Raw genomic sequence first — 27,527 nt, 5'->3', positions numbered from 1 at the left:
CATGTTGCTTACGAAATAGAAGAATTCAAAAACAACGTATGATTTGGGATGAGACATGCTCAGTGCAAAGCCTCAGTGCCTTGTACCTGCCAGCTTTTAGAACCCCAAACAGATTTAAGGTCAATAGTTTCCTTCCACAATTCGTAGCCGCCAACAGCCAGCTGATCAAGAAAGGACTTTGAGTACAATAATTTAGTATCGGTAAGTCTAACCTCGGACATTGGCTTCTGTGTCATTTTAAAGTAAAAGGACTCGGGATTGGACTGATTAAAGTCGGTAAAATAAGTGTACTTTGTCAAAAAAGTACTCGAACTGCCTTGTAAAGGAGCTGGGCAATGCTCCCATTGCGCATAATTTACAGCATTCCTTCTGGAATTAGTTTTATGTAAGTAGTGATTGCCAAAATGTTGGAAGCAAAACAAATAACGATAATTAGCAGATTCTATGTACAAATACGCAGCATCAAAGGCAGCATAATATTTCAAATCAGAAAACAAAGCCTCTACGGCCTGAACATCCCAATCATCAGAACGTATGTTTTGTTTCACTACATACCCCATGTTTACCCTGAGCACATTAGGAACATTAACAACCTCAGTAGGGCCATGGATCTGAAATTTAACAGCATCCCACACAATCCCATCAAGGACAGGCCAAGCAGTGATGTTAACACAAGTCAAGTCTCTTTTCAGTCTGTGTGCTGAATGCGATGAGGAAAAGGGGGCCAAAGTTCCATTTAGATGTCGAATGCATGTTCTCTCCTCGACATAATGTCCATTGACGATTTGAAAAAAATAAAACACAAAACCGATTGACATAAAAAGGTAAATCGAAAAAAGCACCAGCCAAATATATGTCCAAGGGGGAATCAAAAAATGTTTTTTAAATAAACTGGCATAAACTGCAAACCGTGAGGGCTTCTTTGAGGCATTGGAAACAGTGTCAAAAGAAAATCTGGACTCTGTGGCTAAACGTGTTTGCAGATCAGGCATAGACAAGTCAGTGGGGTAAGTGTAATCAATTTCACATCATGGTCAGTACCAGGCAAAGTACTTAATAAAGGACTGGAAATTGTAGGCATCTCGATGGCCACTTCTGGTTCAGGCTTAGAAGCAGTGGCCAAAACAGAATTTCTCACAATGGAAGGACAGGAGACTGCTGGTGTCATACTAAGAAGAATCGACCCCTCTGTGTATCTTGACATTGTCAATTGAGATAAACCTGTTTTCCTTACGACCTGGAAGCGGTGGTAAAATGACTGTTCTTGTGCCCTTCACTCCAAGGACTGGAACCGGAGCTCGGTAGGAAGGACCAAATTCTTTCTTGTTATCGATCTTCTCTCAAACCAGTTCTCCAACTTGGGGTAGCCAGCCAACTACCGGGATCTGCAGCGCAACATCCGATGTGGAGGACAAATGTTCCTTTGCAAGACTGTCTCTGGTCTTTTGTAGATCCCTTAAAACATTGCAATGTTCATCTACGTCAAAGGTTGTGGTGCGAGCCACGCAGTCTAGACCGTCAAGGTCAGGGACATACATCTTGATACCAAAGAGCATTTCGTATGGGGTCCGCCCACCCAGAGACCTTCTAGGGAGATTATTAAGAGCACGCTGCATGCCATTGACGTGGGCCAGCCAGTTTCTGCCAGTGCCTATAACTCGAGCTGTCAATGATTGCTTTAAGTCACGGTTCATTTGCTCCACTACACTATTACCCTTAGGTCTGTAGGGAGACGAAAACTTGACTTGGACCCCCATCAAAGTCATGGCATCCTTGTACGCCTTAGAGGCGAAAGCCGGACCCTGATCCGAATGGAAGGTACCACAGGCAAAAATCCCTACAAAGACACGCAAATCTCTTATGACAGTCCGTGAATCAGCGCTGCAATGGGGCCATGCCCACACAACGCGTGTGCATGAATCAACTGCTACTAAGATGTACTTATACGCAGTATCAGAATAAAAAGGACCGCAGTGATCTTAATAAGCACAACCTAGCGGTTCATTAGATATGTACAACTGTGTCTGTGGCGGACGCGCAGCAGTTGAAGGTTTAATCTGCTGGCAAATGTCACATTGAAGGACATAGTCTCGCGTCTGTTTGTACAGTCCCCGCCACCAGAAACGTTGTTGTAATTGAGCTACAGTGGCCGAGACGCCCACATGCGCAGACGCCACACCTTCATGCGCCGCTGTAATCAAGCTAGCCCTGCGATTTGAGTTGGGAATCAAACATTCTCCAACTTCAGGAATGTTCACAAAAGGAACCTTATCGGGACTTAAGTGCTATGTGTACTTCGAAGGGAACCCCGTAGGATGTTTACCTCCCTTCTCAGTGGCAGCAACAGCCGCCAAGATGTCATCATCAATCTTACTTTAGGACCATGTAACTGCTGCAACTAAGTATGTAGACACTGCTAATTTCGCCGCTTCATCAGCAAGCCCAGGGCTATTCTTATAGCCCATAGGCAAATGCCGAAATTGTTTTTGGACACCACCGCAAGTAAAGGAGGTCCATTGGGAACTTAGACCGTCCAATCGATGGGCATAAAAACCGTTGGAAATGTCAAGCGTGGATTTAAAACGCTTACGCACTAGACTATCCACTAGGGCAGAGCCGTGAGTATTCTGTACTGCACAGTTACGGCAATGCGAGTTTAAATGCCGGTAATCCAATACCAAACGATATGAGCCGTCAGGCTTGGCTACTGTAAAAAGAGGGTTATTCATCGGTGACACACAAGTTTCAATCACTCCTTGATATTCCAATTGTTCAAGGATCGCCGCAACGGAAGCCTTAGCTTCACGTTTAATGGGATATTGTGGTTGAGGCTGTGGCTGGGACCGCAAAAGAATTTCGTGACATGGGGACAATTTATCCCAACCACATTGGTTACGGTACAGATTCGGCGCTAGAGCCTTAGCCCACTCTTCTGCAAAGTGCTGCGCATCCTCTTTCGAGACTGTGTGCGCGAAGCTGGGGAGGATTACCTCCTCCCCTCGCGGTGCTGCGAGAACAAAAGATGGGGGCCAGTCAGCCTCCGAAAGTAAAATGTCATACGTAGACGAAAGATTCTCCCAAAATACCCCTCTTATGGTACGTTGTATGTCACCTTCGATTAACAGGACAATTTCATAAAGTCTATCAGGGGGAGCAACTCTCGTGTCAGCTGTTTCTATCACAACATAAATATCAGTCGCTGTCACCCTCAGTTGTGGACGCAGGGCCTCTCTCACAATGGTAATCTCCGCCGTGCTGTCCAGCAAGGTCAGAGCCCATGTCAGATTCTGAAGCCGCGTTCTCACTATCTGTGGCATATCGATGCGCTGTTAAAGCCGCGACTTTCTTCTTGGCAAACTGCGGTCTCTTCGGCGTTGAGCCGTCCTGCTTTCCTGCACCGTCTTTCGGGCGGGGCTGGTCACGTACTTGTTGACCACCCCGATCCCTTCCGCCTCCTCCACCACCGGTCGTCGAGGCCGATGAGTCCTGAAAGGAACGAGGAGAGCGTTGATCAGAAACCTGAAATCCATCAGGTGATTTAATCTTCACGCGATCGCGCAAGTCATAAACGCGTTCTGTTTGCGCAGGTAACGGAGACGCAGGACAAGACTCCTGAGTCTGTTGTTGTTGCTGTTGCTTTCCCTGTTTCTGTTTTTTAGGCCAATTTTGTTTTTTGGACTTGGGCTGAACTGCTGTTTCCGAGTCCTGCCCTTGGGGTTGCTTTTTCTCTTTAATAGAAAAAGGCTTGAGACCCCTACTATTGCGACCCACGGTCTTATAAGCCGCCACAATAATCCTCGCTAACTGTTGGGGTTTCTCGGCATCGGGAATCGCCGCCAAAGCATTAGCTACCTGAAAGTTCACTGCATCCCCCTTGACATTAGCAAGAATAAGATCGCAAACCACATCAAAGGTGCCACACAGGCGCATACCCAATTCAACCGCAGCCTCTGGTCCGTGATCATCCTTAACAGCCATAGACGGAGTGCCATAACACCTCGCATAGACCGCCGCAAATGTTCTACCCCAGGTTTCACAGTCACCGAGTTCAGTCGCCAAATCTTTTGGCAAACTAAGTGTCAGAATCCTGTGTTTTTCACCAGGAGTCGTATTAGGAAATACAGCTTCCAGCTGGTCAAACTTTTCGGCAAGCCAGAAAGGAAACTCATCCTTATCCTGGGGATGCTTGCCCATCACAACATTGACCATTACCGGAAGCGCCGCACCCCCCGGGGGCCCACCCGGAAGATTGCGGGCTATGTATTGCACTAAAGCTCGAATCACGGCAATAGAGACTACATGTAGTCTACGAATCTCAGCAAGGGTACAATTGCCGTGTAGAGGGTGAGGAGTAAATCCAGGCAAAATAGGCCAATTTGCGCCTGGAATGGACAAATGACCTAACCTCGGAGCGGTCAAAGAATGGGGTAGGGCGCCACCAAACCAAACGCGATGCTGCCAAGTATCAATAGGTACTTCCTGTGCCCTGTACGGAGTATATTCATTCGGTACAGGTGAGGGAGTGTAAGTGTGGAAAACACCAGAATTAGCGTCCACAGCCGGAAACGTCACCCACGAATAAAAGAGTTCGAATGGGTAAGCTGCTTCCGCACTCACCACCAATATCACAGCCAAGCCTTCTACGGGTACATTATAAGTCTGCAAATGATTGCGTACCGCTATGCGACTATGCTGCGGATATAAGACCACCAACAATATGGGCGCCATGTAGCGGGAATTCCGTTTTCCTACAGAACTGTGCATAGAGATTTGGAACCTCAGCGAATTAGGGGGACCCAAAACTCACCTCAGTACCCAAAATCCGCTTACCGAGCTAGCTGCAGTGTCTCATTGGTCATAACAAACTCCCAATGTTTAGACCAACCAGAACACGAACTTAGAATACCTCAGGTATCGTGAAACACATGAACACTCTTTCGTTATACAATCATTTCAAACCAGAGCATGGAGTAAATGAGGACACGTGCATATTTGAAATATTTATTTACTAATGCCGTTTTCTCAAACGCAGTATCTTAGATAATACAAGAAAACATATTATCAGAAGCAAAGTTATCAGCATAGTTACTAGTCCATAGAAAGCAAAGGATGACAGCATGCTAAAATGCTGAAATGAATAGGAGTTAGCAACACCTAAATCTCACCCTCCCTAACTAGTATAGGATATTATATCTATGAAGGTCTCTTTGGGTTTTAGCAGGGCGGGCCCATACCTCAAGATCCTAGTGTGAAGGGATCACAACATCTTCCACCAGCTTTCGGGATGCGAACCGCATCATTTGTGTATCGTGTGCTCTAAGCAAAGCAATATAAAACGCGCCTAAAGCCAGAATTTGGCAGAAGCTGCACTTATGTTATGTCTATGAAGGTGCGAAGATCAGACCTCATAACAATACTGTGTCGAGTTATCCTTGAAGCTTCAGCACTCACTGTACAGACATAGTTTACCAAGCAAAGCTGATATCAGAATAACATATTATTCTCATGTAAATCACAACGCTCTTCTAGGCTGAAAGTCAAAAACAACAATTATGTGCCGTGTGCAGAAGCAGCAAAAAGGAAAAATGGCGTTTAAACGTTTAATAAGCTCATGCTAACTTAACACGGTATATAGGTAAGCAGTAACTATATGACAATTGGTGACACGCCCTACCTGACTTTGCGCACCACCTTCCCCCAAACTCTCAAGAACTCCGTTGCGGCTCCTTCACTCGGGTGTTCTATAGCATTTCCGCAGGTTAAGACAGTATTGACATCAGTTTCCCCACTATTTACACTGGATAAGGCGGTGTCTGCTCTCTGCATGTCGCACTCCGCCCTCCGAATCAAGCACAATGCGCTCCGCATTGTGCGCCTGTTATGCGGCCCCTGCCTATGGCCGATCCGCCACTCGGGCGCCGCTTGTGCCCTGCAGTCTGTTTCACCTCCTCCCCGCAGTTTTCTGAGGGTATAGCGTTGCACTTCATGCCCCTCGCCTTATCATGAGTGCGCGAGCAGCAGCGCTGTTATGGTGACACTCTCACGCGGCCTCCATTACTTCAGTGCAGCCCAGCTGACAAGTGTGGACCACGGCGCTCGCGTGAGGAGCAACGCTGCGGGACAGCTCCAGGCCACTCAGTGCCCCGTCTTGGTCATCCAGGCAAACAGCTTCTGCATCGGCAAGCTGCACCGGAGCGCTCTGAAACTTAGAGGACTGATGCTTCAATCTGTGGGCTACACTTGTCTCTGCATTCCCAGACGGTTTTCAGCCTCAGGACCAGGATAATTTCAGTATGTATGCACCAGGCTACAGGAAGCCTCACTCCATGGTGGCCATTCCGCTCGTGCGCCACCTAGCACCCCCTTTGGCAATGAGCAGATGGTTCCCATTGCTTCTCGCGCACTTAATGGAGCAGAAGCTAATTACTCTGTTGTGGAGAAAGAGGCATTTGCTTGTGCCTGGGCCAATAAACAATTCTGTTTCTTTTTATGGGGTATTCCCTTCACTGTGAAGACTGATCACAAGCCCCTCATATATGCACTCACCACAAAAGAGTCAGCGAAAACCACACCGGGGATCGCTAGATGGATCCTGGGACTGGAGGGGTACAATTTCACTGTCAAATGTATGCCAGGTACTAAAAATGCGGTAGCTGATTTTCTATCTCGCTCACCATCTAAGGTTGATGATTGTGCAATTTTTGTTGAATCTGCTGAAGTGATTCTTAAACTGACTTGCCTTGACAAAGAGGAATGGGACGAGTGCTTACATACAGATGAGGAAATTAAAGCTCTTAAAAGTCTCATAGTCAACGGTTGACCTAGTGAGAAGAAGGAGGTCACCGCACCGTTGAGTAGCTACTGGGGTGTGAAACTGGAACTAAGCATTCAAAAGGGGAAGGTTTGTAGGGGCGAGAAAATCATTCCCCCTGTAAAATTGAGACAAAAAATTGTGGACTTTGCCCATATTGGTCACTTAGGGCGTAGCCTTACAAAAAATAGGATCAGACAGGACTACTAGTGGCCGGGGACTGGCTGAGCCCACAGTAAGGGACTGTCTAGAGTGTAACTGCTCTGACAAAATACATCAAGTCTGGAAACCCCCTCTGTCTCTGGTGGTGGTGCCAGATCACCCGTGGTCCAAACTAGCCATCGACATCATTGGTCCCCTCAACCTCCAAACCTTAAATGAACGTTTCATACTGGTTCTGGTGGACTATCATACTCGCTGGGTGGTTTACAAGTGTGTGTGCACCAGATAAACACAAAGGTACTCATCAGCTGTCTGAGGGATGCATTCTTCGATGAAGGTATCCCATACATCCTGGTAATTGATAACGGGGTACAATTTACATTGGAAAACATGACAGTTTTTCTATCGGAAATAGGCATTACTCATCACAAAATGGCTCTATATTGTCCCCTTGCCAACAGGTTGGTGGAACATATGAACCGTTTAGTGAAAGAGTGTCTACAGCGAGCAGAGATCTTAGTAATCTCTGCAAAGATGCCTTGCAAGATACATATGTGTAATGAAGTTCGCAGTCCAGTAGCTGGGGTGGGTGGAGCTAGGTGGGCAGAGGGTAAGAGGAGGGGACAGTACAGGAAAGGGTTAGTTAGAGTAGGGATGGGGACCCGTATAGACGTGGCAATAAAGTGTTGAGAACTACACCAGTCTGTGTCCGTGTATTATTGGCACGGGACACGACAGCTGGCGACGAGGATGGGATCCAGCAGTGAACCCGCCAGAGCAAACCCCGTCCCGCAGCGTGGAGCGTCCTGAGCTCCGCTGCAGTCGCGACCCTGCGGCGCTCAAGGAGAAGCCCCCCAGGAGTAGTCCAGCGACCCAAGGAGAAAGCCGAGAGGCGACGTTGGAGCGCTGGTGAAAGCGCCCGAGAAAAGGAGCCGGGTCGCGCTGGACGCGCGAGACCCGCCCGCAACAGAAAGAGCAGCGTGTGAGCGCCCGAGCGCCCAGGAAGGAAGCGCCGGCCGCGCGGGACGCGCGGAGCCCAGGAACGCGAGAGCAAAGCGGGCACCAGAGTGCTGCTGCCCCAGCGCCTTAGCGGCCCAGCGAGAGCCAGAAAAGTGCCCCACCAGCGTGAGGTGAAGTGCCCTGGAGCCGGCACTGCTGCCGGCGGGAAAACGAAGACGAGTGACAAACGAGGCCCAGGAGGCCAAGCTGAGTGGAGGAACACCCAGCATAAACTCACCTCGACCCTGCCCGAGCAGCAGAAGACCGAAACCGTGAGTCCAGTGGCCCAGAGAGCGTGTGCCTGAAGCGAGGGGAGAGACCTCGTGTGCTGCAGAGGGGGCGGCCATCTTAAGGTCAGGCAGCCTGAAAGACAAGCCCTATCTGATTGAAGGGCGGCCATCTTTGGGTCAGGCGAAAACCCATAAACAAGCACTGGCAACATAAAACTGATGTACTGTGACCCGATAGTCAAGCAAACCTTATCAAGTGAGTGCTAGCAACAGGAAACAAACAAGCATTGGTGGCTGCAGTGAACACTGGTAGAAATAAACGTCAGTAACGGCGACCAGAGTCAAGCGCAAGCCCTGAAGGCCCACCACCAAAATGTCCAACCCTCCCGCGCAAAACGCGCAAAACCCTCCCGCGCAAAAGGAAATCAAGGGAGGCACACACCTGCGAGCGCCAGAACCCTTAACAATCACAACAGGAAGTAGCATGGGCCTAAAATGGCAAGAATGGCTAGAGGACCTTGAGGACTATATTGAAGGGTCCAGAATTGAGACAGACAAAGACAAGATAATAACCCTTCGCAATCTAGGAGGGCGTGAGATCAGCAAGATAGTGCGAGAGATCCCTACTGACGACGGCGACACCTATGCCAAGGTGAGAGAAATATTGAATAACCGTTTCTTGCACAAAAGAAATGTTGATTACGAGCGACACAAGTTTCACCAACAGCGCCAGGACAAAGAAGAGCCGCTGACCTCCTTTATACATCGACTACGACGTCAGTCCCAATACTGTGACTTTACAAATTTCTCACCGGATGCAGCCATCAAGTCCCAAATAATCTCTGGGTGTCACTCGGAGTCGCTGAGACGACGACTGTTGAGGAAACCGCAAGAGCTTGCAGAAATTGAAGAAAATTCCCGGCTGTATGACCAGGCAGAAGAAAATGCGGCGGACATCGAGGTTAAGCCCAGCACTAGCCGCGAACATGCCAACCGTGTCTCTGACCGACGACATGGAAGACAGGAATATAGAGGCAACCCGCGTGACAGGTCACGCAGATCCAGATTCTCACCCAGACGTCGACCGGACCACAGACCAAAAGATTCTGAGAGGAGAGATCGACGGCCTGAACGCACGAGGCGGTGCTTCAGATGCGGGTACGACTACCCTCACATTGACTCTTGCCCTGCTATGGGCCAACGCTGCCGAAAATGTGGACGGTCCAACCACTTTGAAGCCATGTGTGGGGATTACCACAAAGAAAAACGCAGTGATGGTGACAGACAGTATGGGTCGCAGCGACCCTCACGACCGGAGGCCAAGCGTCATCACATCAGGGCAGTTCAGGAAGATCCTCCTAGATCTCCCACGTCCTCACACTCCAGTCATGACTCTCGGCGCTCCCGATGGGACCGTCGTTCTCCATCGAGGGACTCAAGATCATCATCATCTAGACATTCCTCCTACACCACTGAATACGTCAACTTTGCTGACCACGATCAGTTCAAACGCTATCCACGCCTCAACATCAAAGTGGGCAACCATGCCGCCAAGTTCATGATGGACAGTGGAGCATCGCTCAACTACATATCTGTTGCCGAACACGACCGCATGGACCCCAAACCACGTCTGCATTTCGCGCCCGTCCGCGTCTACACCTGGATGTCGAAGAAACCTCTACAATGCTTGGGCAAGTTTGACACCACTCTCACGCATGGCAAACTCTCCATCCCAGCAGTGATCCATGTAATCAAGGGTCCGGAGGCTGACTGCCTGCTGAGTCTCCCCACGGCGGAACGTCTTCAGCTGGTGCACATCCTCTTCAACGTCCATGACATCTCGGACTGCGCTGGTAAATTCCCTTCCCTCTTCCGAGGTTTGGGGAAACTGAAGGGTCGTCAAATCCACCTGCATATCAACGAACAAGTCAAACCAGTGGCTCAACACCCGCGTAGAGTGCCATTTCACCTGCAATCCGCAGTTGAAAGTGAGCTGCAGGAACTTCTGGACGCCGACATCATTGAGCGCACGGCGGGCCCCACTCCATGGGTGTCCCCGGTGGTCATCGTCCCCAAGAAAGGTTCCCAAAACAAAGTCCGTCTCTGTGTGGACATGCGTCTGCCGAATACAGCTATCGAGAGGGAGAGACACCCAGGCCCACTCCTGAGCGACATGATCACGGCCCTCAATGGGGCAACGGTGTTCTCCAAACTGGACCTGAACAAGGGCTACCACCAGCTCGAGCTAGACGCCAGCTCTCGCCCCATCACGACGTTTGCCACCCATCTTGGCCTCTTCCGCTACAAACGTCTCAGTTTTGGAGTCTCATCGGCCGCCGAGATCTTCCAGGAGGCCATACGTCTTGTCATCCACCACATACCTAACGCCCTTAATTACAGCGATGATATCCTGGTCTACGGTTCGGACACACAAGAGCATGACACCGCCCTTGATCGTGTCTGCCTCGCTCTGATGGACGCTGGGTTGACCCTCAACAAGGACAAATGCGAATTTCATCAGTCGACCCTGAAATTTTTCGGGCACATCTTCTCAGCGAGTGGCATGAAACCAGACCCGGACAAAATCGCCTCGCTCAACAACACCAAGAGCCCAGCTGATGTCAATGACCTGCGTTCCTTTCTCGGGATGGCGAGCTACTGCGCCCGCTACATTCGTGACTATGCCACCGTAAGTCACCCTCTGCGGCTCCTCACGAAAGCTGGCGCGCAATTTGTCTGGACTCCGGAGTGTGAGCGTGCCTTCAAAGACATCAAACACGCCGTGGAATCAGCCAAGTGCCTCTCCTATTTCAACCCCAAGAGGAAAACGGAAATCACTGTGGACGCAAGCCCCGTGGGCTTAGGGGCCATCCTGGCGCAATACGACCACGAGTCGGATCAAAGGAGAATCATCGCCTATGCCAGCCGGAGCCTAACGGACCCTGAGAAACGATATTCCCAACCGGAGAAGGAGAGCTTGGCTGTTGTGTGGGCATGCGAACACTTCCACATTTTCATATTCGGGAAACACTTCACACTCATAACCGACCATCAGGCACTTGTCACGATCTATGGGAATCCCAAGTGCAAGATGCCCCCCAGGATCGAGAGATGGGGCTTGCGGCTGCAAGAGTACACGTTCTCGATTATTCACAAACCGGGGAAGGATGAGAATCCAGCTGATTATATGTCTCGCCACCCCCGAGACTCTTTGGAGACTGCACCCTCCATTGCGGAGGAATACATTCACTTCGTGACCAATCATGCTCGTCCACCAGCCATCCCCATGCACACCATTCGGGAAGCGACCAACCAGGACAGCATCCTACAAGAAGTGATAAAGCGCACCCGCACCAACAGATGGAGATACCACCCACAGGAGGAAGAGGAAAACCCTGCTGTCCGGAAAGAACTACAAGCCTTCCGGCATGTCTCCGACGAACTCTCTGTAACCAGTGATGACCTCCTCCTCAGAGATCACAGACTAGTTATACCAGCGACACTGAGACAAGGAGTGATCGACCTGGCCCACGAAGGTCATCGAGGAGTCGTCTCCACCAAAAGAGCACTGAGAGAACGTGTCTGGTTCCCAGCTCTCGACCAGATGGTCGAGGACACATTGAAAGACTGCCACCCATGTTAACTGACAAGCCACAGTAATCCACCTGCTCCTCTACAGATGACTCCGTTGCCCGATGGGGTATGGCAAGAAGTTGCCATGGACTTTTATGGCCCCTTGCAGTCCGGGAAGTATGTAGTCGTCATCCTCGATGAATACTCCAGGTTCCCTGTGGCCCAGTTCATATCATCCACCAGTGCCGCCTGCACCCTCAAGGTGCTTGAGGAAGTCTTCGCTACTTGGGGTGTCCCCAGGGTCATCAAGACGGACAACGGGCCCCCATTCAATAGTCATGAGTTCAGCGACTTCTCGAAACACATGGACTTCCAACATCGCAAAGTCACGCCCCTCTGGCCTCAGGCCAACGGCACCGTGGAAAGATTCATGTCCACCATTAAAAGAACATTCCAACAAGCCATGGCCGAAAAGAAAGATCTTCAGTCAGCACTGAATGAAGTCCTTAGTGCCTACCGGACCACTCCTCACTCTACGACAGGCCAATGCCCTGCAACTCTCATGCTTGGGAGGACAATGAGGAATCGGATCCCCACGTGGGACGGAGCCCTGAAAAAACCTCCGTCGGATCAACAACACAAAGACATGGCCATCACAGATCGGCACCGCAAGGACAAGATGAAAGAGTATGCGGACCGCAAGCGAAGGGCCCGGTCCCCTTCCCTGAAAGAAGGCGACAGAGTCGTTGTCAAGCAGGAACAACGCCAAAAGACTGATTGTCGTTTCAAAGATGAGCCCCTGACGATCACCCAACAAAAGGGCACCATGGTGACAGCAGAATCAGAGACACGAAGAGTCACCCGCAACGCCTCTCACTTTAAGAAGTGCTCTCCTGAAGTCCATGCAAGCGCACCCCTGGTCCCCACACCTGTGTGCAGGGACAGCCCTGAGACTGTTGCACCCGAGATCGGACCCTCGCCTACAGAAGAGCCCTCACCTGAAGAGGTTGTGTCCATACCGGCGAGACCTCGCCGTCAAGTGCGGCCTCCCAAGAGACTGATCACAGAGATGGACTGATCTTTTTCTTTTCAGTTGTTGCTTTATTAAGAAAGGGGGAGATGTAATGAAGTTCGCAGTCCAGTAGCTGGGGTGGGTGGAGCTAGGTGGGCAGAGGGGAAGAGGAGGGGACAGTACAGGAAAGGGTTAGTTAGAGTAGGGATGGGGACCCGTATAGACGTGGCAATAAAGTGTTGAGAACTACACCAGTCTGTGTCCGTGTATTATTGGCACGGGACACGACAATATGGGCCTATCGCTCAACACCTAATTAAGTCACCGGGGTTTCCCCTTTTAGCTCCTTGACGGGTAGAGTCCCCAAAACCAGACTCTCACCTCCTTGGAGAAGACAGAACACCTGTGTAGTAAATCGTGACGAGCTTAACATAAGAGTAGGTGATCGTCAATCCATGTACAAAAACAGTTATGACGCAACAAAACATGTTAAATCTCGTACATTCAGAGAAGGTGATTGGGTTTGTGTAGACCTTCCAAAACCACGAAGAAGGGAGGCTACAAGATTCTCAGAACCCATAAAGGTAACTAAAGTGAGCAGAAATGTAGTTCAACTTGCCAATGGGCAAACTTGGAACATGAACAGAATAGTCCCTCATAGGCAAGGAATGGTTCCCCTTGATGATGCGATGATGGGATGAGAGGGATAGTGTTGCTCCTAGGAGATCGATCCCAAACTACCAGGCACACGCCTAAGTGGACAAAAGACTATTGTACTACTTAAGAGTTATCGATTCAGTGTTCAGTTGTTTTCCTCCATCCACTGTATTTTTCCTTCTTAAGGATGTACTCCAGCATGGGTAATTCGTAGACTTCCACACTTTGCGAATTGAACTGTTACAGCTTCGCTCCCCTTCCTTTCCTTTCCTTCCCTATGTAAGGAGATGTGTTATAATCTGCACTTGGTATGCCCCGCCACCCCTCTTTCCCTCTCCTCTTGGTATATGCCAATCTGTAGTCAGACGAACATTCCACAGCTGACTCCAGTTGTCTGGCACCTGTGATGTTGAAAGGAATGAATAAAGAAGACTCTTCACCTTACTGTGCCTCGTTCTCTTCTTTGTAACACACATCATGATGTGGGAGTAAATCCTTGGCACTGGCTATTAGCAGGGTGGTGAGTAATCTGCTTTTGCGTAATTACATGAATTGCAGAAAAATATTTAGAGGAATTCTGCAAAATTTGAATGTGCCATTTTGCACTAAATAAGCAAAAAGTGCTGCGAGCAACAGCTGCTTGTGTTCTGTTCCTTGGCGTTGTTCCTGTGCACGCGTAATTGGATTTTTACCTAAACGGCCTTTAATGTACCAAAGTGTAAAGGTGATATTATGTACGATTACGGCGGCATAGAAAAATGTCACCCAGGACTAGGTGTGAATGTGTTCAAGCTGTGGAAAGGTATTCAACCCTGTAGTTTAACTTCTTTGAAAAAGTCAGGGCACATTGGTTTGTGTCCTTTCTCATGTGAGAGACTTCCACTCAGTAACATCATTCAATACGGTTTCGATCCATCAGACTCAGAACATTGCAATCCTATAACTTCACTCTCCATAGCCACCCCGTACACCAACCCTGTTTGGGACTAAACGTCCAACTGCAACCCGACCTAAAACTCTGCGACACAGCCAGCCATCACCTCACTATAAAGAAGCACACTCCATGGAAGCTGGCGAAGGGCTGTAACAGATCTTCCTTCCCACCTTCATTAAAAACCTGCAATCTTATAGTGCCCAGACCTTTTCACCTCAACTCCAAGATGTAAATGCAAGCTTGGATATTTGCACGTTATGAGCAAGAATAAACTGGGTAATAATAACGCCTGTCATTTACATGGCTTATAAACTATAGAGGTGTGGGACGAAGCATTATATAATACATTATTATTATTGCATTGTTGTGTTTGTGTAGCATACCTCTAAGAGGCCCCTGCTTAGCTTGTTGAGATTTCAAGAATACTCTTTCAAACCCCGGAATTCCAAGCATTGGAATTTCCAAATAGATATTTATGTATACAGAAGATTCTTTCTGCGGCCCAAGTACACATGAAGATTGTGACAAAGGGACAAAAAACAGAGATGCAGGGTGGAGTAGGCTTTATTTCGTCATTAAACATCACTTCCGGATGTTTTCCTTCAGTTTCAGCCTCAGGTTATACAGTATTAAAATCCATGGAAGCCCTCAGAGGGCTCAGTCTGAAGAGTGTATTTCCTTAGTACCTATACTCTCCTAGATGACTGCTTATTGGAGAAAGCTGAAAAGATGGAAAAACTCTGGTTATCTATTTTCCAAATAGAAGAATAATTCCTTTGTGAGGATTCTGGCAGCAGAAGACAATTCATCTAATAATCTCAGCCGTGTTTTCGTCCCTCCTGTCCCCTTGCATGCCCCATGGGGGCTTATGCCACCAGGAAAAATTAACTTGGAGGTAGGAGAAGAGCAGGATAGGATGCAAAGCTTTTTCTAGGTACAAACACAATCCTTTGGCGCTGGGGTACATGGGAAGTTCTTAGAGGCGTCCGTACTGAAGGCAGCTGCCACTATGCAGAGTGCTGGATTTATTGAGCCTCCATTAGTGGGAGCTTTGGGATGAGCAAGGGCCACCAGGCTGAAGACAGCAGCCGCAGTGCAGGATATCAGGAAGTCAATGTGAAGACAGGTTTTCCGATGCTAGCTGACCATCAAGGCATACGCCCTACACCTCTACACTCTATCAGTTGACCCGTGTGCAGGGCAGAACCAAACATGGTTCTCATAGTGATAAGAAGTTCATATATGGGTGAAGGATTCCCTGACACTGCAGGTATACCGATCCTGCGTTCTGACTTCTGAGTCATACGGGGACGCTTTTATCTTTTTAAAAAAAATACTCTTTTATTTTACATTATTGTGGTGCCCAGTTTGTTTTGGGCACATTGTTCTCCTGATTGTTGCTGCCTCCCGCCTGCCGCGCAGCCCGTTCCACCGCGGTCTTGCCGGGCCCCAGGGGAAGCACAGTCGCAGACTAGTCTTCCCCCGGGGTCATTCGCGCTGATAGGCCAGGTAGGGGAAAGGGAGGAGTTAGGGGGTGGGGTATATAGGCGCAGGGGAGGAAGGGAACTTCCTCTTCCTGCGCCTGGCACCATCGGGAGGGTCACGAAAGGGAGGTTAGTGGTAGCTAGTAGTTTTAGTTTAGGACAGTTGGGTGATCTTTGGGGTCAGCTCAGTGAGCGCCGGGGGCTGTTTCACGGCAGCCGGGGCAGTTTTGACACGCCGGAAGCGTGCACTTTGGCGCGATGTCGGGTGTCACGTCACAGGAGGTCCGGGAGGCCTTGTTGTTGCTCGCGCGGGCCGGGCGGGACGACCTGCTCCGCCCGGGGGTTTTGGGCCAAGCGTGGGTGGGGGCCACCAGGGGTACTCGCGCTGCCTCGGCCGGGGTGTCGGCCGCGGTGGTGGCGTGTCAGGATGACGAGCCTGACACGGAGGATTAGTTTCTGGAGCAGGGGGGGGGGGGCGGAGTGCACAGGGACACGGCGAGGGGCGGGAAGCGGAAGAACCTGCCCCCGTGCTTACCCCCAAATTGAGTTCGCGCCTGGGGCGACTGGGGCCGCTGTTGGGCCCGCGCCTCCCGCGTTGACTCTTCTGGACCCCCTGCAGGTGCCGGCTGGCGCCGCACAGGGGGCGGGGCAAGAGGATGCACCTTCTGGGCCTGCACCTGAGGTGGGGGAGGCCCCGGGTGGGGCTAAGGCATCTGGGTCCGGGGAGCGGGCTGCTGCTAGCACTCCTGGGGTTGGCATGCTAGGGGGCACCCCCGGGGAGGTCAAGGGTCAGGAGGAATTTGCCCCCCCGACCTGTCCACCAGTTCCAGGGCGGGCACCCCCGCCCCGGCGGGTCAGGCGGCGGTGGGGCCCTCGGTGGGCGGGGCCGGGCAGCCCTTGCTGTTTCCGATGGCGGAGGGCCTGGGTGGGCCCCGGGGTTCTCGCAGGTGGGTTTCTTCCCCTCGGGGGCTGACTTTTATGGCTATGGCCCGCCCCCGCAGCCCCAGATTTGGGGTGCAGCTTCCTGGGAGGAGAGAGCTAGGGGGAGAGGATCCTGGAGCAGATCCGGGAGGCCCGACGAGCTGAACAGGCCGGGGCCAGGGTGAGTGCAGTTTGGCACCGTGATTTTGACGAGTGCCCTTCCCCGACCTCTGAGGAGGAACGGGAGGCGGTGAGGGAGGATGAGGTCAGGAGGGCCAGGGCCAAGGGGCCTGTGGAGGAACCCCCTCCGCAGAGAGTCATGGTAGGCGTAGGGACGGCCGGGACGGCTTTGAGGCCCGATGGTGCCGGGGCCCACTCAGGCTGGAGCGACCTGAGGGGTGGGAGGGGATCCAAGCCGGCGGCTGCTGGCAGAGCCCGGGGGTGCCTGGCGGAGCGCAAGACGGCTCCGAAACGCAGGACTGAAGTAGCAGGACAGTCTGCGGCGGCTGTCCCTCCTCCGAGGGCTCGGGCCCCTGCGGCGCGTGTGGAAGTGGGCTTGCGTGTACCCAAGAGTGTCCAGAAAGGTGTGAAGAGAACGGTGAAGGAGGTGGAGAATGTGCGTGTGGATCAGGAACCGGTGCTTGAGTTGGATTATGGCACGGAGAGTGATGACCTGGAGGACGGGGAGGTGCGGGATGACTTGGTAGGCTTAGGGGGCGCTGCGGACAACGGCGACCTTGGTGTTTTGCAGGCCCGGCGTCGACGAGGAATAAGACACGGACGACGGTGGTCCAGGTGGCGGTGCCCAGGGGACGGCCCAAGGAACGGACGGAGGCACTCACAGGTGAGGGTGCATGGTGGGCTGCCTGGGATGACGGTCCCCGGAGTGGGGAAGGGCGCAACAGGGCTTGTAGATCTGTGGGAGTTGGGGAAGGGTCTGTGAGGGAGGGGGAGAAGCCATCGGGCGGTCCTCCTGAGGTTGGTGAACAGGTGGACGGTAAGTTGGTGACGTTGGGGGTGCAGACGGACAAGGTGGGGGGGAAAGAGGAGAAGGGTGTGAAGTTACCTAAGATGCTGCCGTACATGGGGCTAGCTATGCCGCTGGGGTCACACCTGTCGGAGAAATTGAAGGAAAGGATTTGGAAGCATGAGTTTGTGGACGTCTTTAAGTTGCTGCACAGGGAGGTGCAGGCGAAGGAAGGGTCCAAAGAGGAGGAGTGGGAGCTGACTAGGCGCCCTAGGGGCCCGGTGACGATGGAGAATTGGACGTCGGCATTCTTAATCTTTGCCAGTGTCTACTGCCAGAGGTATTTGGATAGGAAGATTGCGCTGTTCAAATACATGGATATCATTCATAAGGCCCAGATGCAGTTCGGGGGGTTTGCATGGCTGAGCTACGATGAGGAGTTTCGAGCCAGGGTCAGTGCGAATCCGGAGAAGAGCTGGGGGGAAGTGGACCAGGAACTCTGGGTGCAGTGGATGGCGTCGACGCACTCCACTGCGTCCACACATACTGCCAGTGGCCTGCCGGTGGTGTATCGGTCCTTTCCGCCGCGTCCCGCCCAGCACCATCGTCTCTGGACAGCAGTCCAAGCCGGGAGGTGTTTCCACGGGGGTTTGTTGGAGCTACAGCAGAGGGTACTGTTCTCGGTACCCCTGTAAGTTCAAACATGAGTGTTCCAAATGTGGTGGGAAGCATTCCCTTACTCAGTGCCTTACCCTCACCACGCCCTCGGAGCAGTGGAGGAACGCTAGGGGGCGGGGACACCCTGGACAGAAGGGCCCCTACTCCGGTTAGCGTGGAGGCGATGGCCCCGTGGCTCTCTTGTTACCCGGATAGGGAGGCCGCGGCGCGGCTTTTCTGGGGGTTCACGGAGGGCTTTAGGGTGGGCTATCAAGGACCTAGGGAGCGACGTTGGGCCGACAATTTGAGATCAGCGAAGGAACTGCCGAGTGTAGTGGCTGCGAAGCTGCGGAAGGAGGTGTTGGAAGGAAGGGTGGCTGGTCCGTTTGCTGACTGGCCTTTGTGTGATTTGATCGTCTCTCCATTGGGGGTGGTGCCGAAGAAGGAGGAGGGGGAGTTCAGGTTGATCCATCATCTGTTTTGGCCGGAAGGCCAGTCAGTGAATGATTTTATCGCGGAGGAGGATTCTAGGGTGCTCTATGCGTCGGTGGACGACGCGATCCGGCTGGTGAGGGTTTGTGGTCCGGGGGCGGAATTGGCGAAATGTGACATCAAGTCGGCCTTCCGTCTGCTGCCTATTCACCCGGCGGATTTTTCACTACTGGGCATGCAGTTTGGGGGGGCCATCTACGTGGACAAGGTTTTGCCCATGGGGTGTGCCATTTCCTGTGCCCTGTTTGAGCTCTTTAGCACTTTTCTGCAGTGGGTCATGGTTCGGGTCAGTGGGTGCCGTGAGGTTACTCACTACTTGGACGATTTCCTCTTCCTGGGGAGGGCGGATTCCGGGGATTGCGGCAGGGCCCTGTCGCATTTCCAGGAGATGGCCTTTCGTTTCGGGGTGCCTCTGGCGCCGGAGAAGACGGCTGGTCCCAGCTGTTGCCTCACGTTCCTTGGGATTGAATTGGACTCGGTGCAGTGGATGGCGCGCCTCCCTGCGGCCAAGGTGGCGGAGATACTGGCATGCCTGGACTGGGCGGTTGGGGAGAAACGGATTCCTTTGCGGGCAGTTCAGAAACTTCTAGGCTTTCTCAACTTTGCGTGTAGGGTGGTGCGGGCAGGGCGGACGTTCTGCAGGCGGCTCGGCATGGCCATGTCGGCGGCAGTGCTTCCGCATCACAGAGTCCGGATTTCCATGGGAGTGAGGGCTGATTTGAGGACGTGGATGGCTTTCTTGCAGGATTTCAATGGTGTGTCCCTGGATTTTGATGAGGAGAGGGCGGTCTGGCAATGCCAAATTTACTCCGACGCGGCTGGGTCGGCGGGGTTTGGTGTTTTCTGGGACGGGAGGTGGTGTGCGGAGGTCTGGCCGGCTCCATGGTTGACACAGGGGAGGAGCATTGCTTTCTTGGAATTCTTCCCGTTGCTGGTGGCACTGGAGGTCTGGGGGGAGGAATTTTGGAACAGATCTGTGCTTTTCCATGTGGACAACATGACTGTTGTGGAGTTGGTGAATCATCAGAGGGCACGGGACCTGAGAGTGTTGCGCTTGTTGCGGAGTTTCATGTTGACGTGTCTGCGGTTGAATGTGGTGTTTCGGGCTAAGCATGTCCCTGGAGCGAATAATGACATTGCGGATGCTTTGTCTTGTGCGCAGTGGCAGCGGTTTCGACGCCTGGCACCGGGAGCGGATACTTGCAAGACCGAGCTGCCGGCCGGCATCTGGGCCTTGGGGGAGTGAGGATGATTGGACTGGTGGAGGGTTCGCTGGCTGAAACTACGAGGAGGACATATCGTTTGGCATGGTCGGAATTTAATGCTTTCATGGGCTGGAACGTGGATAGTGTGGTGGGCGCTGAGTCTGATGTGAGGCAAGGGCTGAGACGTTTTGTGTTGGTTTGTGTTGACAGGGGTTTGTCTGCGGCTACGATCTCTGGTAAATTGGCGGGGATATCTTTTTACTGTGTGCTGTTTTTGGGGTTTGATCCGACCAAGGATGTGATCTTGAGCAGGATGTTGCGGGGTTGGGGCAGGGAGCGCGGGAGTGGGGGGGTAGGCTACGTGAGGCGATCACTTTTGAGTTGCTGGTTCGGCTGGTTGGGGTGTTGCCGGATTGTTGTTATGACCTGGTTGAGGCTGGCCTTTTCCGTTTGTGTATGGTGTGGATGTTTTTCTGAGCTTTCCGGGTATCAGAGTTGTTGGGATCGAGGAGGATGGCTGGCAGGTTGTTCGAGGAGATCCGGGTGGATGGGGGCCGCCTGGGGATTTGGTTGCGGTGCTCGAAGACTGACCAGTTGGGCAGGGGTAAATGGGTGTGGCTGAATGAGACTGAGGGCGGGGTGGTGTGCCCTGTGTTTGAGTGGCGTTTTTTTCTGGGGTCGGTGAGTGTGGCGCGGGGGGAGATTTTTGTTCATGCCTCTGGTGCGAGAGTGACGGCGGGCCAGTTGCTGGCAGTGTTGCGCAAGGCTTTGCGGAGGCTGGGACTGGATGCTTCTGGTTTCGGGACTCATTCGTTCAGGATTGGTGCTGCGACAGCTGCAGCCAGGCTGGGGTGGTCCTGGGACAGGATAAGGAGGATTGGGCGATGGAAGTCCCGATGTTGCGAGAAGTATGTGAGGAAGTGAGGGTTTCCGGTAGGGTTGTTGTTGCACATGTCGTTGTGTTCCTGTTTCTAACATCTTTTTCTTCGTAGGTTGCGTGGGTGGACCGGGCGGTAAGACGGTGACATGGATTGTTGGGCACTACTTCGTGCATTGGGCATCCAAATATGCGGAGCGACAGGTTTACGGCCGTAACCTGGGACTGAAAGGACACTTGCACGAGGTACAATGGTGGGGCAAAGGTGGCATGCGATGGGGGGCACTACTGCCCTGGCTCGCGAAGATGGTCCCACAGAGGGGTTGCCCTGATTTGTTGATCATACACCTGGGGGAGAACGACGTGGTGCAGCTGTCCGGTTTGGCACTTTTGCAACTCATGCAACGGGACCTGGATGTGTTGAAAAGCAGGCTTGCAGGGACCTGCATTGCCTGGACTGAGTTGGTCCCCAGGAAAGTGTGGAGAGGGGCTATGAAGCATGGGGCGATCGAGAAGGCACGAAGGAAACTCAACAGGGCCATGAGACTTTACTGTGGTGACAATGACATTAAAGTAATTGCACATGAGGGGATTCGACTTGCGGAGCCGTTAGTTTTTAGGGACGACGGGGTGCATTTGTCACAGTTGGGCAATGCTTATTACATGATGGAGATGAGAGATGTGGTGAGCAAGTTGTGGAATGAGGCTATCTGGTGTCCCAGAGTATGAATGATGGCGGTGTGGCGGACTGGGACCCCTTGGAAGGGGGGGTGGGGCAGTGAACCGCCCTACAGGGGGTTCACTGGTTGGTCGTACTTGAAGGGACAAGGGGTCAAGAGCGGGCACACCCATCCCTTGGGGGGGGAGTTCTTAGGGGGGATAGAAGCGTGAATGGCAGGACGCAATGAGTGGGCTGGATGACAAATGATTGAGGGGCAGGAAGAAAGCATGGTATGGAGCCTCTAGGGCTTTGTGATGAGGTGGAACGAGTGAAACGAGTGAGAGGGGAGTGTGAGTGGGGGTTTGATGTTATTACCTGTTTATGTTTACTGTTTTTGTACAGAGTACGCAGTTTCTGGTCTAATAAAATGGCCTTTTACGCTGACACTGCGTGGTCTGTTTATTGCGCGATGCCGGGCCCCGGGGGAAGCACAGTCGCAGACTAGTCTTCCCCCGGGGTCATTCGCGCTGATAGGCCAGGTAGGGGAAAGGGAGGAGTTAGGGGGTGGGGTATATAGGCGCAGGGGAGGAAGGGAACTTCCTCTTCCTGCGCCTGGCACCATCGGGAGGGTCACGAAAGGCCGCCCACCCACCCGGCAGTTGGAGGTGGTTTTTTGGGCTGGTCGATGGCGTTGCCAGTTTAGGCCAGAGCTGCGTTAGGCGGTACTTGAAGGGACAAGGGGGTCAAGAGCGGGCACACCCATCCCTTGGGGGGGGAGTTCTTAGGGGGGATAGAAGCGTGAATGGCAGGACGCAATGAGTGGGCTGGATAACAAATGATTGAGAGGCAGGAAGAAAGCATGGTATGGAGCCTCTAGGGCTTTGTGATGAGGTGGAACGAGTGAAACGAGTGAGAGGGGAGTGTGAGTGGGGGTTTGATGTTATTACCTGTTTATGTTTACTGTTTTTGTACAGAGTACGCAGTTTCTGGTCTAATAAAATGGCCTTTTACGCTGACACTGCGTGGTCTGTTTATTGCGCGAATATCGCTTGTGTAGAGAGTGAAAGCGGCTCCATTTCTCCTCCGGCCGGCTGGGGAAGGGGCGGAGACAGGGGTGTTGGCTCTCTTGTGCAGCTGAACATTCAAAGCTCAGTCTGCCTTCCGGTCGCGCTCTGACACTGCAGGTATACTGATCCTGCATTCTGAGTCCTACGGGGACGGTTTTATCATTTTAAAAAAAAAGAAAATACTGTTTTATTTTACATTATTGTGGTGCACAGTTTGTTTTGGGTACAGTTTTCTCCTGATTGTTGCTGCTTCCCGCCTGCCGCACACCCTGTTCCACCGCGCTCTATACCGTTTGTGTGGAGGGTGAAAGCGGCTTCATTTCTCCTCCGGCCGGCTGGGGAAGGGTCGGAGACAGGGGGGTTGGCGCTCTAGTGCGCTAAACTAGTCTCCCTACATAACAAGTATTGCCTGTCCCCCTTGCAGCGGACGCGCCGTTGGCGCGTCAAAGGCAAGCCCGTCTGCGCCCGTCCATGCCAAGACTGCTCCAGGGGCCAGGGATGCTGCCTCTCTGCCATCAGCTGCCTGCCCCAGGTTATGGTAATCGAGGGGCGTGCTTTTGGAACTGGTGAGGAGGAACCCACCGTGCTGTGATAGTATCTTTAACATCGAAAGGATGCACAGAAAGGGGCCCTCTGCCTGCACAAAGTGCGGCATTTGCTGCTTAGGAGGACACGTGAGTAGTCACTTGGGCAGAGCAACCAGTGAAATCCCCATTAAAAGTAGCAAGCCACTACAGGGTTTTCTCATTAACACTAGATCCCTGATTAAGAATAACGTGGCGTTTAAAGACTTTGTTCTCCAACATTCCCCTGACTGGGTTTTTTAACTGAAACCTGGGCAAATCATTTTTCTGGTCCAGAGCTTGTAGAGGCTATTCCAGCCGGCTTCCATCTTTTTAGACTGGACAGGGAGGGGCGCCGGGTGGAGGGGGGGGGTTGGCCTAGGGATCTTGCTCAGGGATTCCATCACTTTTAGATCTGAACCTCTCACTTCGTCGCTGGATTCTTACCAGGCTCTATATTTTTCAATAAATCTTACCCCTACGGAGAGCTTTTCATGGGTCCTATGTTATAGGGCCCCGGGCTCCAGGGCCATGTTTAGTCAAGACCTGTGCAATAAGTTAGAACCCTACTTGGAGAGAGCCAATTTTACTCTTCTGGGGGACTTTAACTTTCATTTAAAAAATAAAGTGTACCTGGACACGCAAACGCTCATGGAATGCATGAATGGCTGCGGTTTTGCACAACTAGTTGAATTTCCCACACATTCTGTGGGTCACACCCTGGATGGAATTTTCTCCAACGATCATCGGGTGGTGGTGGTTGTGCCACCCCCTTTGGCTTGGTTGGATCATTATGCTATTCCTTTTCAGGTAAGGGGCACAAGATTAGGCTTCTCCAGCTCTGCCAATAGGGAGGTGGGCAAAAAGCGAAATTTTTATCTGGTTACTAGTGAAGAGGTCGCCACTGCTTTTGCTGATTTTAAGTTCTCTGAATATTTAAGTGCTAATGCAGCGGCTGATATCTTCTCTGAGAAGATCTTAGATGTGATGGACACCCTGGCCCCTATAAAACCTTATTACTCGGCAAGGAAGAAGCCTTCTGCACCTTGGTTCTCTGACCGGTTACGTAAGATGAGACAAGAGAGCAGAAGAAAGGAAAGGATTTGGCGGAGGGATTTGACACCACAGGGTAGAGATTTACATAAGCTTTCCCTGAAAGCTTACAGAGCAGCCATCGTCGAAGATCTTTAACTCCCTTGTCGCGCCCACGGTCTCTGATGAGGTGGAGCCATCCCAGGCGCTCTGTGATAGATTAGCCTCTTTTTTCTGCTCCAAGATATCGGACATTTATGTGCAGTTGGAGATCTTAAATACGAACCAGACACCCAGTGGTCTCCCTGTAACCTATGTCAGTGACAGTCCAAGAAAGGTGACTTCAGCAAGTCTCTCTTCTTTTTCAATCCTCTCTCCGGAATTAGTCTGGAATTTACTTGAGGGAATCAAATCGGGGTCGCCCCTGGATCCCTGCCCTCTCAAGGTCCTGAAAGCAGCTAAGGGGGCCCTTATCCCCCTTCTTACCGTGGTCCTGAATCTAGCCATCCCACAGGGTCAGTATCCCCGAAGCTGGAAGGCGGCTGTGGTCAGGCCTCTCTTGAAAAAGCCTTCGTTAGACCCGCCTAACTTGAACATTTTCGCCCCATTTCTCTTCTGCCGGTTCCAGCAAAACTCCTCGAAGTCCATCTGAACTCTCATTTGAGTGCCTATCTGAGGGAACATCAAATTTTGGATAGCTCACAACATGGCTTTAGAAGGCTCCATAGCACGGAGACAGCCCTCACTGCAGTTGTGGATAAGAATCAAGTACAGGTGGATGCAGGGTACACCACCCTCCTGGTCTTACTTGACCTCACTGCATCTTTCGATACCCTGTCTCCCCAGAGACTGGTGGAGTGTCTCAGGGAGATAGGGGTCAGGGGCTCGGCCTTGGATCTTCTAACTACTTTCCTGGAGGAGCAGTCCCAAATAGTCAAATTGGGCAGCTTCCACTCGGAGTCCTCCCCCCTAGTCTGTGGGGTTCCTCAGGGCTCCTCCCTGAGCCCCACCTTACCTAATATCTATGTGGCCCCTCTGGCAGGGGTGGTTAAGTCCTTTGGGTTGGAAGTTTTGTCCTATGCGGACGACACCCAAATTATGGTGTATATCACGCATAATGTCAGGGATTCCGCGCAGAATTTTAAGAACTGCATGTTAGCAGTCTCGTCCTGGATGGTGCAAAACTATCTCAAATGGACGGCGAGAAGACAGAGGTCTTGGTCTTTGGAGATAGTCTTAACATTTGGTCTAGGGAGTGTTGGCCTGATGCCCTGGGTGCCTGTCCTATCCCGGTCTCCCATGGGAGGAATTCGGGAGTTGTGGTAGATGTTTCCCTTTCCATGAATCTACAGGTCTCCAGGACAGTGGCCAGCTGTTTCGGGTTCATCCGGATCATAAGGAAGATTTCTCTGTTCCTCTCACTGAAAGCTCGTAAAAACGTGGTGGTTGCGTTAATACTGTCCAGACTGGATTATTGCAACGCCCTATATTTAGGCAGCAACAAAGGGCAGCTGTGACGTTTACAACTTGTGCAAAATGTGGCTGCCAGGTTGGTGATGGACATCCCTAAACATCATTCGGTTTCTTCCTCCCTTAGGGCGCTGCACTGGCTCCCGGTGGACCGCAGAATTTTGTTTAAAACCCTCTGCCTCACTCACAGCGCATACTATGGCCTGGGCCCTTTGGGCTTAAAGACCATTTTTCAACAGTATGTGCCGTCTAGAAACCTGAGGTATGCAACTAAGAACCTCCTTGTGGTTCCTAGGGTTAAAATGATGAAATGGGGTGGAAGGGCTTTCTCGTTTGCAGCTGCAAATGTTTGGAACTCTCGCCCGGACTCCCTTTCGGGACAACAAAAGCATTCACTTTTCCGTAAAGCCCTCAAGACATGGTTGTTCCCCTGAAGATCGGTTTATGTAGGGTTCAGTTTCTGTCTGTAGGATGTCTGTCTCAGCGCCTTGATACCCTTGGGCTAAGTTCGCGCTTTTAGAAGTCACATATTCATCCATTCATTTTTTTAAAGTTCTACTGTGAATCTGTAGTGCTTCAAAGTCAGAAGTCATCTCAATACAGAAGGATTTGTGTCTTTGTGCCTGGATAACCCCAATTAACAGAACATCCAGGAGCAAAAAGAAATTAACGGTCCAGTAAGTAAGAACAAAGGGATTCTGTGACATATTTCATAACCAGGCATTCCAAGGCAAAGCTTTAAGATGGGCAGCTACGAATTGACATTTGGGCACCTCCTAAATCAATCTGGCTGCTGCACTTTGGACCACTTGTAGGCGATCGACTAAATAGTTAGACACACCTAGGAATTAGCATAATCTAATCTAGCTGTGTTGCAGGCATGAATGACCTTTTTTCGAGTGACATATGGAACATATCGAGTGTCATACGGAACAGACTCTAAAATCTTCTACAATGATCATAGCAGCAAGAAACATATCCCCACTACAGTTCATATACGTGGCAGGAAAAAGATAGTTTTATAAAATGTACCCCCTAAGTTTCTGACGGCTGTTGAGGGGATATGTGCAAGCCTAGTTCACTTGGCCACCACCTCTCTCGACTAGCAGCCGTCTCATGACCGAACAGGAGGATCTCTGTTTTAAATGAGTTACATCTGAGACAATTCTTGTTCATCCAGTCCACCATGTCTAACAGACATTGTTTTAAAGCTGACTGTCCTACTGTGGCATTGTCACCCAATGAATTCACTAATTGGGTGCCTTAGGCGTGAGAAATTACTTGGGTGCCATGCTGTTAAAATTTCGGGCTCTAGTTGGCAGAGGTACACACTCTGTCCAAGTAGGGACCACAGTGTTAGTCAGAGTAAGCTACATATACACTAAAAGATAACCTGTGCTCACCCTTTGGTAGTTTGACACAGAGTAGCCAGGCTTATCTACAGAAGCAAGGTGTAAATTATTTGTGCAACACACACACAAACAGTAATACAATGAGAACACCAAAAAAAACCAGAACAATAGATAATAATTTTATGAGTAAAGCAAGAACAAAAGGAAATAAACCAAAAAGTAGAACAAGTGTTATTAATTTTTAAATAATAAACCAAACATTGTGCTTAGAAGTCAATAGCACCGAGGGGTTACTTGATTTTGCACTAGACTGGGGTAAATCCAAAGTTAAGGCCGACCGTGATGGAGAGCAGGCTGGCTACAGGACTCACACAGGTCCCGCTAACAAAGTACCTTGGATG

This window comes from Lissotriton helveticus, chromosome 4_1 (genome assembly GCF_964261635.1).
Source record: "Lissotriton helveticus chromosome 4_1, aLisHel1.1, whole genome shotgun sequence".
NCBI classification, from domain to species: domain Eukaryota; kingdom Metazoa; phylum Chordata; class Amphibia; order Caudata; family Salamandridae; genus Lissotriton; species Lissotriton helveticus.
The sequence above is the reverse complement of the archived record's forward strand: the minus strand, read 5'-3'. Positions refer to the sequence as shown.